Source organism: Carassius carassius, chromosome 5 (genome assembly GCF_963082965.1).
Source record: "Carassius carassius chromosome 5, fCarCar2.1, whole genome shotgun sequence".
NCBI lineage: Eukaryota > Metazoa > Chordata > Actinopteri > Cypriniformes > Cyprinidae > Carassius > Carassius carassius.
Window position 1 is genome coordinate 35,737,744 of NC_081759.1, and position 15,700 is coordinate 35,753,443.

At 37.8% G+C, this 15,700-nt stretch overlaps 1 protein-coding gene across 2 annotated transcripts in view; it reads left to right on the top strand.

The window, feature by feature from the left end:
- Positions 1-15,700, top strand: part of osbp2b (oxysterol binding protein 2b) — a 68,107-nt gene that overhangs the window by 966 nt on the left and 51,441 nt on the right. The window lies entirely within an intron of this gene.

The window sequence follows — 15,700 nt, forward strand, 5'->3', positions numbered from 1 at the left end:
TCAGGTCCGTATTCAGCCTCTGGCCAGCTACAGATGTATTAGCCAGCGTTAGCTTTAGCCAGCGTACACGCAACAAACTAATAAACATTCACCATGGTAACCAGCTTCCCTTAAAATATAATATGCAAAATAAAGAGTTTTAAAGCCAATTTTTCGCATATTAATTTATATTAATAATTAATTGATTTATATATATGTGTGTGTGTGATCCACGAAACAAATAACGTTACACCCTTTCTTTCTATATATGTATGCGGCTTTTTCTGTATACATATGTGTGTTTGGGACAGACCTAGATGCGGTAATGCAATACACACACACATATCACATAACAAAACTACACTATGATTCTTTTTTGTTAGTTTTTTTTTAAAGCATCTCGAATGACGGTCTGAGATATCGTATGTGAAGCTTGTCAAAGTCAAAGTCAAAGTCACCTTTATTTATATAGCGCTTTAAACAAAATACATTGCGTCAAAGCAACTGAACAACATTCATTAGGAAAACAGTGTCAATAATGAAAAAATTATAGTTAAAGGCAGTTCATTATTGAATTCAGTTATGTCATCTCTGTTCAGTTAAATAGTGTCTGTGCATTTATTTGCAATCAAGTCAACGATATCGCTGTAGATGAAGTGTCCCCAACTAAGCAAGCCAGAGGCGACAGCGGCAAGGAACCGAAACTCCATCGGTGACAGAATGGAGAAAAAAACCTTGGGAGAAACCAGGCTCAATTGGGGGGCCAGTTCTCCTCTGACCAGACGAAACCAGTAGTTCAATTCCAGGCTGCAGCAAAGTCAGATTGTGCAGAAGAATCATCTGTTTCCTGTGGTCTTGTCCTGGTGCTCCTTTGAGACAAGGTCTTTACAGGCGATCTGTATCTGGGGATCTAGTTGTCCTGGTCTCCGCTGTCTTTCAGGGATGTAGAGGTCCTTTCTAAGTGCTGATCCAGCATCTGGTCTGGATACGTACTGGATCCGGGTGACTGCACTGACCCTCTGATCTGGACACAGACTGGATCTGGTGGCCACGGTGACCTCGGAACAAAAGAGAAACAGACAAATATTAGCGTAGATGCCATTCTTCTAATGATGTAGCAAGTACATAGGGTGTTATGGGAAGTGTTTCCGGTTCCGGTTTACCTAATTAATGCAGCCTAAAAATCCTTTAACGGATTTGGATAATAAAAGCATATTAGTATGTTATGTGTATGCCAGGTTAAAGAGATGGGTCTTTAATCTAGATTTAAACTGCAAGAGTGTGTCTGCCTCCCGAACAATGTTAGGTAGGTTATTCCAGAGTTTAGGCGCCAAATAGGAAAAGGATCTGCCGCCCGCAGTTGATTTTGATATTCTAGGTATTATAAAATTGCCTGAGTTTTGAGAATGTAGCGGACGTAGAGGATTATAATGTAAAAGGAGCTCATTCAAATACTGAGGTGCTAAACCATTCAGGGCTTTATAGGTAATAAGCAATATTTTAAAATCTATACGATGCATGATAGGGAGCCAGTGCAGTGTTGACAGGACCGGGCTAATATGGTCATACTTCCTGGTTCTAGTAAGAACTCTTGCTGCTGCATTTTGGACTAGCTGTAGTTTGTTTACTAAGCGTGCAGAACAACCACCCAATAAAGCATTACAATAATCTAACCTTGAGGTCATAAAAGCATGGATTAACATTTCTGCATTTGACATTGAGAGCATAGGCCGTAATTTAGATATATTTTTGAGATGGAAAAATGCAGTTTTACAAATGCTAGAAACGTGGCTTTCTAAGGAAAGATTGCGATCAAATAGCACACCTAGGTTCCTAACTGATGACGAAGAATTGACAGAGCAACCATCAAGTCTTAGACAGTGTTCTAGGTTATTACAAGCGGAGTTTTTAGGTCCTATAATTAACACCTCTGTTTTTTCAGAATTTAGCAGTAAGAAATTACTTGTCATCCAGTTTTTTATATCGACTAAGCAATCCATTAGTTTTTCAAATTGGTGTGTTTCACCGGGCTGCGAAGAAATATAGAGTTGAGTATCATCAGCATAACAGTGAAAGCTAACACCATGTTTCCTGATGATATCTCCCAAGGGTAACATATAGAGCGTGAAGAGTAGCGGCCCTAGTACTGAGCCTTGAGGTACTCCATACTGCACTTGTGATCGATAGGATACATCTTCATTCACTGCTACGAACTGATGGCGGTCATATAAGTACGATTTAAACCATGCTAATGCACTTCCACTGATGCCAACAAAGTGTTCAAGTCTATGCAAAAGAATTTTGTGGTCAATTGTGTCAAACGCAGCACTAAGATCCAATAAAACTAATAGAGAGATACACCCACGATCAGATGATAAGAGCAGATCATTTGTAACTCTAAGGAGAGCTTGTGTATGCAGTGATACAGTATCTTTTTAAAATTTAAACCACCTTCACGTGTCACTTGTGAGCTTGACCATTAACACCTGTTGTACAAGAGGCACTTGAGCCAGCAATGGTAATCATGTTTCATTTCTCCCCTTGTGTCAGGTAGACAGATGGATCACATGAGGTAACTGTCACAAAATTAAATTAAAATCCTAATTACTGCTGTATTTTAATTGCTTTATTACCACATCTAGGTCTGTCGCATGAAGCCCAAAACACATTGCACGATTTTAGCAATATTCTATAAGATCACTGCATGTCATACTTTGCAACATGGATCTAATAAGCTTGGGTAGGACCATAGACTGGGTAGGACATGGTCTATACGATGATGACACGTGTTGACTCGTATGCTACGACGCATGTTCCTATTGAAGAATAAAATGCCTTCAGCATGCACTAGTAGTAAACAAAATGATACATCACAGTTCAGAAATTATATTTTTTGTGTGTGCTGAAAAAAGTGAAAGCGGCGAAAGAGGAAGGGATAAAAGCTAGAGGTAAGCAGTTTTATGTTTTAGCGCCATATTGTGTTGATTTCATTATGCATTTTTATTGGTTGGTCAGTAAATGTGGATTGTAGCAGCAAACACATGGTGCGATGATCATGCTGTGTTGTAGGCTATATTTGGTCACAAGACTGTGACTACAGCTGTCCTTGAACCTCTCTCACTGTACGACACCGGACCACCGATTAGGAGCCACGATCACAGATTGTTTCACACCACAATTGTTTCACAATGCCAATCTTTCGTCTGGGACAGATTAAAATCGTGTAGTGTGTTTAGGGCTTATGCTGTGTTCACACCAAACGCGAATAATTTCAATGTTAAGTCAATACAAAGGCGCGTTTACGCGCGTCTTGAGGTCTCGCGGCGCGAATGAGGCATTTAGCGCGGCGCGGAAGATGCGAATTCGCCCCATTCGCGCGTCTAGTTCGCGTGAATGACGCGTCTAGTTCGCGTGAATGACGCGTCTGCCGCGATACACGCGCTATGCGCGAATGGTGCTTTTGTGCATGTATGTGTTTGACGCGAATTCGCATCTGCTGCCCGAGTTGAACAATTTGAACTTTGGCGTTAATTCGCTCCGCGTTAACCAATCAGGAGCCAGCTCAGGAGTCACTCATTCAACATGGAGGAACGACTGATGTTGTTAGTGAGCAGTCAACCGGAGCTTTATGACACAAGTATCACACACAAGTTCATATTTCAGGAATAAAAAGGACCTCGCTTGGAAGAGTGTGTTGTAAATACACATTTAACTTTTGAGTCACATACACGTTTATCGACCCACGGCCTTCCCGCTGTTTTTCCCAACTATTTTCCCCTAATATAGCCTACAGCTACTTTTTGCTAACAAGATAATGCATTTATTCAGAGGACATGTGCAGGAAAAAGTGGAAAAGACCTGAGTGCTCGATCAACATCAGCCATCTTGCAAACAGACAACCGCTAGCACTTGCCCCTCCCACAAGAAGCGGATTTCGCTCTAGACGCGCAAATGCATTCAAAATGTTCAAGCGGCAAACTAGACGCGGTAGACGCGAATTTGACGGTCTATTCATGTTTGGTGTGAACACAGCATTAAAGGGATGCTATTATGCTTTTTCACTTTTTCAACTTTAGTCTGTAATATTGCGGTTTCAGCATAAATAAAGATCTGCAAAGTCATAAAGCTCAAAGTCCAATTCAAAAGGAGATATTCTATTTAACAGAAATCCCTTTTCAAAAACTACAAAGGACTCGTTTGGACTACAACGCATATTTTCTGGGATTTGTGATATCACAAAGATCGACGAATGGGACAAGACTTGGTTGAGCTGCACTAGAGAAGGCATCGAGTGTTATCACTATGTCAGAGATGCGCTATTGTTCCCAAGAAAGACGAGCTTAGAGTGGTCACAGTCATCAGGGTTTAAATCACGCTCAAATTGATATTATTTTGATGCAATATTTAAACGGATATGAAATTCTTGCCTCATATTGACAATGTTGCCAGTCTACATTGTTTCCAACAAGTGCATGTAGGACTTTCTCACAGTTGAAGAAGGAGGAAATGGAGTTCCTGTATGAGAAAAATCGTAATTGTCATTATCACAATAGTAAACCATCACAGTGCGTTTCCACTGACACCCGAGTGAACACAGCACAGCAAGCGTTTTCAATTCACTCCTATGGAAAGTTGAGCTTAAATGCTAACACGGTGAAAAGAAGATGTAACACAAACAGGGTGTAAACATTGCTCTACCCTAAATTTGACACGCCCCAAAGACTTGCGTGCGTTTCCACTACAGTGTCAAATCTGCCACTGGCAACGCTACAACGCCACTGCTTTGGGGTGTGTCAAATTTAGGACAGAGCACACCTCTAAAAACAATGTTTACAACCTGTTTGCGTTTCATCTTCTTTTTACAGCAATTAGCCTTTTGCCAGCCCCTCCCCCAAAACGGCCATTGTCCAATCACACGTCATAGCAACCATTACTATGTGAGGCAGTTCCAACAAACTTTGACTCCAAGCAAGATGGTGAAGCAGTGCGCCCACGGCGTTTGTAAATCGGACACTAAAATAGAGCTGTAATCGGGCCTTAAAAGTTAGGCCCGACAGGATCCCCAGCCCGACAGATTTCGGCCCGAGCCAGACAAGTACATTTTGATTGACAGCTTTTTAAAAGCCCGAACCCGTTTACAGCCCGACATTATTCAAATGTACGCACGCACGCAGCTCTTTTGCCTTTTGTCAAGAATGAGTCATTTATACATGTTTTAACATAATTTATACATGACTAACGTAATAGGCCACTTGGAAGTTTGAACAAAGAAATAAAATAAGTCCTCTGTGACATCGTAACATCTCAGAACTCTAAATAGCCCTAGGTATAGACCATAGACTGTATAAAAACATGGACGTAGTGTCCGTGACGTCACCCGTAGACTCCTGAAGTGTGTTTTTGAAGCCTAAAGTGTGTAGAGCGGGCCGTCGCCATCTTGGCAGCGCGTCACCGCGCAACTCTCCCGGACAATTAAAAATGGGCAAAAAGGCGGGAGCTAGTTGCTGAAGCCACACCCACCTAGCACGACGGCAGTGTCAGCAGCGGCAATCCACCTGTCACTCAAGTGGCTACGCCCTTAATTATGCAGAACTTTAAGTCTTAATATAGTTTAAACGGATGAGTTATAAAAAACATTTACCCCCCTCACAGTTGTCATGAAGGGCAAAATTAGCTATTTAGACCAAAATAATTTTTTGAACCAGGCTGTAAACATGTTTTTTCCTGCTGTAAAGTTGGGCATTTTAACATGGGGAGTCTATGGGACTGACTCCCTTTTGCAGCCAGCCTCAAGCGGCCAGTCGATGAATTGCAGTTTTAGTCACTTCCTTATTGGCCTCGCGAGAGAGAGCGGGAGGTTGGCGCTCGCTATAGACTCATTTAGCCTATAAATAGGCCAACGCACCAATAAAAACTAGTCTTTCTTAAAAATTTTAATTAAGATAAATTCTAAATTAAGATGGGTATTTGGCAATAACGAAATTAATTAAGATAAAGACTCTGCCTTATTTGCTTCGCCATAGCAGCTGAAATTTAATAAAAGAATAATGCCAACATTAGCCTATATAGCAGGGTTCCTCAAATCTGGACCTCGAGATCCACTTCCCTGCACAGTTTAGATCTAGCCCTTATCAAACACACCTGAGTATGCTAATCAATGCCAATCAATGTCTTTGGGATCATTAGAAAATCACAGGCAGGTGACTTTGATCAGGGTTGGAGCTAAACTCTGCAGTGCATTGGACCTCCAGGGCAAGATTTGAGGAAGGGGGCTATATAGGCTAGCCTATATGTCTGCATTATGCATTTAAGACTCAATTAGTATTTAGTTATCATTTTTAAAACCCAAGGAAGCCAAGGAATGCCAAAACTTTTTGATGCTCTCAACGCTTTCTCTGCATCGCTCTCAATCATATAATTCACCAGGAGATCGTTCAAGCTCAACTTCCATAGGATTGAACTGAAAACACTCGTTCCACTGCGCTCGCTACGTGCCAGTGGAAATGCACTGTTGCCTTGCAGCCCTTGTAGTTTTAAGCGCCAATCAGCTGTGTCTATTCTAGAATGTGCATTCGTGTTAGGTGGAACAGTCTGGAAAAAAGAAGATAAAGGAGCAGAATGTAGAATAGCTTTGTTGTTAGATTTTATTGCTTATTTGTAATATATTTTAACATAATATAGAACGATCATTTAACAAATAATTTTGAACATTTTCATATTTTTCTGTTCAGGTTGATACACAGAACAATAATGCACCTGGGAAGCTCATACCTTCCAGTCAGGCGTTCGGTATTATGACATATGATGCATTCAAGTCAAAAACATAACAACATGCATCTAGTCTAAAGTAAAGAAGACATATATATTGTGAACATTAAACCCAAATAACTACATCAGAAGCCAGTTACAAGTTTAAAATGTAATAGATCATACACTGATCTTTAATTTGGTTAATAACATATATGTATAATGTATGCTGTACTACTGTATGAATATGTGACAGAAGGGAATCCTTTTCAATATTTTTTAATTGAAATGCTTTGGTTTAGGCTACTTCTGTGTTATGTCTCTGACTTGAATGGATGATGTCATTTAGCAAGTGTCTCACTCAAAGATATGAGTTTCCAACATACGATCTTCAAAATTATACCTACCAAATGTTTTATTAGTAATACGTGAATGTAAGAAGGCATACCGAAGACATTCAAGAAGTGTATTTGAGAGCCTTTGTGCTATTAGAGCTGTATTGTGCACCAACTGTGATCTAGAACGAATGGTTATCAGATGGTCACGAGGGTCATCATGATAGCTTCATTGAGTACAACTGTAGTCAAGCAGCTAATGAAAGAAGGGCAAAGGCTCTTGTAAGAGCACTGTAGCAATGCTAATCAATCAATATCTCTACTGGGCAGACCCTGTGACACTTCACACAGTGGGCCACAGGGTTTCCAGGCTCACTAGAGATTCTGAAGGGAAAGTGACACTCTACTGACTGTGAAAGAGAAGAAGCATGTCTCTTGCTGCTCTCCTCTATTAATAGTCTATTATGGTGGAAGGTGATTGCAGTGGTGTAAAGCTAGATCTGCTGTCATCAGAGAGCTCTGGCAATAGTGCTCACGTAGCCAATACAATGGAGTGTCTGGATAAGGTGCTGTGCTAATATCTGCCAAATGCACTGTTGGGGAGCCAGAAAGAGCAACGGTAAATGTGTGAATAGAGCCAATGTATGATAACAGCCATTAGATTATGAATGGCTCCTTGATAGTTCCTTGGTATGATTGAGAAAGTAGCTTAACTGTTCTAAGGTGAAGTCTATTTAAAGGTGTTGTTCACCTGAAAACTACATTTCTGTTATCATTTATTCACCCTCATGTTGTTGCAGATTGCATGGCTTATGTGATACACAAAGTAAGATTTTTATTTGGACAAAGGTTTTTTTTTTTTTAAGAAAATCTCTTTCTTTGTGTTCCACAAAAGAAAAGAAAACCTTTTAAGTTGTAGTAGAGAGACTGCTGGAGTCTTATTTACTGGACAGTATAGGGAATGAGATCACATGGGATGTGATCTAGACGTGAACCTTTATTCCTGGCCTGACCATGTGCCCTACACAGCACTAGTACTAATACAGGAGATGTAGCCTACTTAAAGTGTGTATTTAGTTTTTATTAGTCTATTAGTGGTCAATATATTCGAGTGAGTCAAGTCAATGGAAAGATTTGTACCAATCTTTCAAGCAAATCTGCTTCATGCGGCTATATGACTCACACTCTCTAGGTGGCCTCTGTATCAGCATTTTCTTATTTTCAGCTGATATCAGTCTAACAATCAATCCCCATGCAGTAATTTTATATATATATATATATATATATATATATATATATATATATATATATATATATATATATATATATATATATATGTATATATATATATATATATGTATATATATATATATATGTATATATATATGTGTGTATATATATATGTGTGTATATATATATGTGTGTATATATGTGACCCTGGACCACAAAACCAGTCATAAGGATACAGTTTTTTAAACTGAGATTTATACATCATCTGAAAGCTGAAAAGACTTTCCATTGTTATATGGTTTATGATAGGACAATATTTGGCTGAGATACAACTATTTGAAAATCTGGAAACTGAGGGTGCAAAAAAATCGCCTTTTAAAGTATTCCAAATGAAGTTTTCAGCAATGCATATTACTAATCAAAATTAAGTTTTAATATATTTACAGTAGGGAATTTACAAAATATCTTCATGGAACATGATCTTTACTTAATATCCTAATGATTTTTGGCATAAAAGAAAAATCTATAATTTTGAACCATACAATGTATTTTTGGCTATTGCTACAAATATACCCCAGTGACATAAGACTGGTTTTGTGGTCTAAGTGGTGCACAGTTCTACAGTGTTTTGCACAATATTGCATCAATACTTCTGTTCCTTGTATCAATATGTTTTATCCATTTGTAATTTACCATTAAAAAAAATTCCGGCCTGTACAATTTGAAAGAAGTTTTCTATGCTCACCAAGTGCATTTATAAAAGAAAAAAACTACAGTAAAAACTTAATATTGTGACATAATTCCAATGTAAAATAACTTTTTTCTATTTAAATGTTTTTTTTAAATGTAATGACATGGCTGAATTTTCACCGGCCATTCCTCCAGTTTTCATTGCCACATGATCCTTCAGAAATGTGGAAACCGATAAGATTTTTTTTTTTTTCAGGAATCTTTGTTGAACAGAAAGTTTAAAAGAACATAATTCATTATTATCATTGCTGAATAAAAGTATTATTATTTTTTTTAATCTTTTTTATTTGTCAAACAAAGTCTACTTTTATTATTTGCAATTTTGGTGTACTGTATGTTTTCTCCCCAGTATGTTCCAAATTTATGGTTTTGGCCAAGGAATTTCTGTTCAGTGCGTCATTAGACTTCATGTTATTTCCTGTGGTTCAATTAGTGGAGAAGTAGGTTGTTATAATAATCTGAGTCAGGGAGGAGAAAGTACTGTGAGATAAAGCCCTGCTGTAATGTGCTCAGTACAGAGGAGATTTTCTACTCCTGTAACAAGGCTCATGCTTTTTTCCTTAAGCGGGTCAGCTGCAAATTAATATTTGTTCTTTAATTAAAGTAAAACCATAATGTTATATCAGAACTCATTATCAGCGGAAACAATCACTTTCCAGTTAAGATATTCTGGTGCATCACAGTGCATTCAATCTGTTTTGCCTAGCCTTCCTGTATTTCTCCTTCCATCGCTTTTAGTGCGGATCTCTGACGTGTATGTGAGTCATTCGAGCGTCCAGCGAGTCTGTTTCTGACATACTTAAGTCAATGGCCCTTGGGTTGAAATGATGCTGCTCACATGCACACCTCTTCATCTCTCTGGGCTGGATCGAACTGATCTTGCTGTCATGTAGACTTGTGCATTATTATCAACAGACACATTAATCAATCAGTTCTGAAAAACTCAGCTCCCTGTAGTGTTGTCACTACACTCTGAAGGAATTGCAGAGGCTTTCTATAGGATGTGCCTTGAATGTGTTCTGCTGATGTGTTAGTTTTACTGAGAGCAGTAGAACCCCCACCTCCATCACCACACATACAGTCCTGTCATCTGCAGCGCTAAAACACGTAAAAGTGTAATGGCCTGCGTAAATTGCACTCGGTCACAGCACATCCCCCTCCTCCTTCTCCTACTTGTGATGAGTCACATATCTTCCCCTCCTGTGTTTTTCTTCTTAAACACTTCCTCTCTGCCTGGTTCCTTCTATGCATATTTGATTTCTTAACAGATTTTTTTCACCCATCTTTAATGTCTGATGTGCTTATTGCAATCAGTTGCAATGGTAATCTGTTTTAGTAAGTTCATGAAGAATCTATTAGTAAAAGAGGGAAATCCAGTGAACCTGCCAAGATCTGACTTTCATTATCTGTAAAATCTAGTAGTACATTATGAATTCTTCTTTAATTGTACATTGTTTTTCTAGCCGAGTATTTATTGGTATATTTTATTGTGTACATTGTTTTCATGCCTGATTTCATTAAAAAGATGCAAGGTGGGTTTTTTATTGATTTATTTAAAAAAAAAATTGCAATGTAATGGAAGTAGTGACAGATCATTTCTTCCATATCTTTCAGGACATACAGTTGAATGATTATCAAAAAAGAAAAAATTTCCATATTGTGACATACAGCCAAGTAAAAATGGAAGAAAGGAATAAATATTGAGTGGGACTATTGGGTGAATCTATGCAGATCCTAATGCAAACTTGTAGTCAATTGTAAGAAAGCAGCGAGGTTTAAGTGGACTAAATAATTAGAGTCTGGCATTCATCACCAGGGAGAAGTCTGACATTTCACTGGGAGATCAAGTTAAGACATTTAAAAAAAAAAAAAATAAATAAAAAGATAAAATACATGGATGAATTGTTCAGAATAAGACATTAAGATGCATTTAGATCGGGTGAATTTCTATTACATTTCCCATTTAAAAAAACAGGCAAAACTAAATTATTATCCTGACTTAACCCATGAGATGAAACTGAAATCTAATTACCCATCTTATTGCATATTACGTAATAATCAGTATTATCACAATTAGTCAAATGTTCTGTTTTCAAGGCATCTATAACTCGTTCGCTCCCTGACAATGCTTGACCTTCTTTTGCAATGAGTGATAACATTCCATTCTGCTGGGAAGAATGTGGTCACATGATCCAGGCATGGTTTATGGGCACTGCAGAGCAAGCACTCTCTTGATAGTCTCCAAGGGCTAGTATGAGATTGGGAGTGTGTTAGAAATGGAAAAAGTTACAAACAAAAAAGCGTACATAGAGGGATAACAGAATATAGAAATAAAACTAATTAACTTTTCTAAATGATCCTAAGTGATTGTGCTAATGTGGCATATAACATAATGTGACACCTGAGCAAGCCAAGTTACAGAAAGGAAGGAGTTGCTGCTCTTTTGGCCACTCAGAATATGGTCAGGAAGATTTGGCTACATTTTATTCTGCAAGTATGCATCAAATTGAGCAAAAGTGACCGTAAAACATTTTTAAAGTTACAAAAGATTTGTATTTCAAATAAATGCTGTTCTTTTGAATTTTATATTCATCACAGAATGACTGTTTTCAACATTGAGCTGTTTTAAATATTGATAATAAAATAAGAAATGTTTCTTGAGCAGCAATTCAGTGTGGTAGAATGATTTCTGCAGGATCATGTGACACTGAAGACTATAGTCAGGGAACTACACTGCGACCAAAATGGTCGCATATGCGACCTTTTGAAATGACATTGCGACCCTCATTTTTATGGGGTCGCAAATGTATCACTGATTATTTTTGTACCTACCTTATGTTTTAGGCAATATGCTATGATTTACTATGAGCGTTTATTAAAACAGAAATGTGTATTTTAAAAATACGTTTTATTTTATTTACCTTTATTTTACCAGGAAATAATCCCATTGAGATTCAGAATCTCTTTTTCAAGGGAATCCTGGCCAAGACGGCAGAATAATAGTTCCATTTTAAAAATACATATACAAACATTTAACAGAAAAAGACATTTTGGCAATTTAAACATCATCTCAACATATTCACCAGCAGCACTCAGTAACAGCACATGTGCATTTAGTACTCAAATAGTTCTTAATCCTCATTTTAAATTGTGTCATTGTCGGTAAATAGTCAAATTTTAGCTTATTCTGCAATTTATACCAGGAAAAAGGTGCAAAAACTTTAAAAGCACTTTCACCTAAGACAGTTCGCGTTCGTGGAATATCATACATGATTTGGCCATATGATCTAAGATTACACGTCCTGGTAGTGTCTTTTGGAGTCAGAAGAGAACATAAGTAAGGAGGCAATTTACCAAGTATGGCCTTAAAAAGAAAAATATACCAGTGTTCCAGCCTGCGATTGTGCAGAGATGGCCAACCAACACTCTCATACAAGTTGCAATGATGAGTACGAAAAATTGGAATTAGTCACAAATCTTAGTGCTGCATGATATACTGAATCCAGCATTTTCAAAGAAGCTTTGTTTGCATGCATATATAAAATATCACCATAATCCAGCATTGACATAAATGTTGTTTGTATAAGTGTTTTTCTTGTACTAAAAGAGAAACATCCTTTGTTTCTATAATAGAAACCCAACTTTACTCTTAGTTTTTTTTGTTAGACCCTCTATATGCTGTTTGAAAGACAAATTTTCTTCTAAAAGGAAACCAAGATATTTATAGACTGATACTCGTTCAATTACTTTCTCGTCTAGTGCAGCAATTTGACTAGCATCTTCTGTTTTCCTTGATTTAGAAAAGCACATCATTTTAGTTTTATCAGAGTTTAGTACAAGTCTCAATTTCTGAAGATTCTTCTGAATAATTATAAAGGCAGATTGCAGATCCTCTATAGCACTTGTCAATGCTGGAGCAGAACAATACAAAACAGTATCATCCGCATAAAAATGACATTTAGCATTTGTTACATTTTTACACAAGTCATTTATATAAATAGTAAATAAAATGGGACCCAAAATGGACCCCTGGGGAACACCATTTTGTATAAATAATGAGTTTGAGGACACACCATCAACATGAACACTTTGTGTTCTGCCACTCAAATAGTTGCCAAACCATTTGACAGCTTTTGGAGACATTCCAATATCCACCAATCTCTGAGACAGAACATAGTGGTCAACTGTGTCAAATGCTTTTGAAAGATCTAAAAACAGTGCAGCACAATAATCTTTAGAATCAATAGCACTTATAAAATCATTTAACACTTTCATAGTGGCAGTGACAGTGCTATGATTTTTACGAAAACCCGATTGCGAATCATGTAAAATATTTTTTGTTAATAAGTAGTCTTTTAACTGGTCACTTATAAGCCCTTCTAAAACCTTGGCTAAAGCAGATAGCTTAGATATAGGCCTATAATTATTTGGGTTTGATCGGTCACCACCCTTTAATAAAGGAGTGACATATGCTGACTTCAAAACACTTGGTATTAATCCAGTTTCAATGGTCAAGTTGAAAATGTGTGTCAAAGGTTCTGCAATATGTTCAGCAGCAATATTTAAAAGGTATGGATCCATCCCATCTGGACCAGCAGATTTCTTAGTATTTAACCCTATTAGAGCATCATACACCTCCTTTGTTCCAATACAAACAAGATCAAAATCAATAGGTACATTTTCCCTAGTCAAAGAGTCATCCTCTTGTCTCTGATGTTTTGTTGAATGGTCAAACAACAACCCAGAAGATATAAAGTGCTGATTCAGGGAATCTAACATACTTTTCTTGTCTGTAATAATTTTATCGTTTAACTTCAATATATTGGGCATAACAGTATAGCGTCAGAAGACAGTGATTTTATAACTTTCCAAAATTTTGAGGGATTAGCTGAGCTATCACATAATTCATTTACATAAAAATCTGATTTTGCTTTACGTATTTGAGAGACACATTTGTTTCTCAGGTGCCTAAAATTTTGCCAGTCTGAACTATTTTTGGATTTCTTTGCCATTGACCAAGCAAGATCACGGTCATGAATTAAATCAAACAATTTCTCTGAAAACCACGGATTATCACGGCCTTTAATTTTATATTTCCTAAAAGGTGCATGCTTGTTTATAATATTCAAAAATAGTGACATAAAATATTTCAACGCTATTTTGGGATCTGGTGTCAAATTCACTCTGGCCCAGTCACAAAGATTAAGATCAATACAAAAGGCTTGTTTACAGAATGACTTCAGATTTCTCTTAATTATAGTACGCGGTTTACATTTAGATATCCTGGCATCTCTCACACCTGCAATAACGCAGTGATCACTCATATCATTTGCAAAAACAGCAGTAGCTTTGTATTTCTTCGGCACATTTTTTAAAAACAAATCAAGAAGCGTAGACTTGTCAGGATGTTTAGGATTTGGCCTAGTAGGTGAGTCTATAATTTGAGTCAGATTTGCTGAGTCACAAAAACTTTTAATTTGATCAGATGCAGATGTTAGCCAATCCCAATTTAAGTCTCCCATTAAAGCCAATTCTGTATATTTTATAGATGACAAACAGTCAGACAATGAGGACAATGTTTCCTTTGGAGCATAAGGAGGTCTATAGCATCCCGCAACTGTCAAAACATAATTATGCGATAACTCAATTTTTAACACTAGCAATTCAAATTGTTTAGGCACAGACTTGGATAATTGTACTGTTGCCTGTAAACTATTTTTTACATAGATCGCCACTCCTCCACCTTTAGCACAACGATCAGTTCGAAATAAATTATACCCCTCCATAAAAATGTAACTATCAGGAGTGGATCTACCCAGCCAAGTCTCGGATAGCACCATAATATCAACATTTGTCGATTTGGCCCAAATTCTGACCATATCAATTTTTGGTAATAGACTTCTTACATTTATGTGCACAAAACCAATACCTGACCTCTTTAAAAAATCAGCAGGGGTTTGCAGAGATATCATATCTGTCACAGGACCTGGGTTAGGTTGCACATTTCCTGACATCAGCAACATAAGTGTAATTATACATTTCAACATACAGTGCTTTCTGCAATTTTTAAAGTCCCCACTCATTGTGATTTTGGGCCAATAGTTTTTTGATGGGATAAAACAGTCATTTAAAAGGAGAAGACTTAAAAGATGCTTCAAGTCTCCATGTTGTGAAAACAGGCTCCAGTCATACATCCAGCTCCCCTGACTGGCAACTGGATCCTGTGCATAGCCAGTAATCTTTGACTGTGATAACATATAAAATGCATTTGAAGAAACGTTATAGTTACTCACTGGGACCTCCCGGTGCACTTCATACTCTGAGATTTTAGGCAGACAGAGCAAAAACAGCAAGGCAAGAGTCATAATTGCCATGATAGACATGCACACCACAGAGCAGGGTAGCCGGGGTATAGTTTGAAGAAACAGAGCAGGGTATTCGGAGTGTAGCTAGTAGAGATCCAGGGTTAGTCGAGGGGAAGTCGTGGCCTAATGGTTAGAGAGTCGGACTCCCAATCGTAAGGTTGTGAGTTCGAGTCCCGGGCCGGCAGGAATTGTGGGTGGGGGGAGTGCATGTACAGTTCTCTCTCCACCCTCAATACCACGACTTAGGTGCCCTTGAGCAAGGCATCGAACCCCCAACTGCTCCCTGGGCGCCGC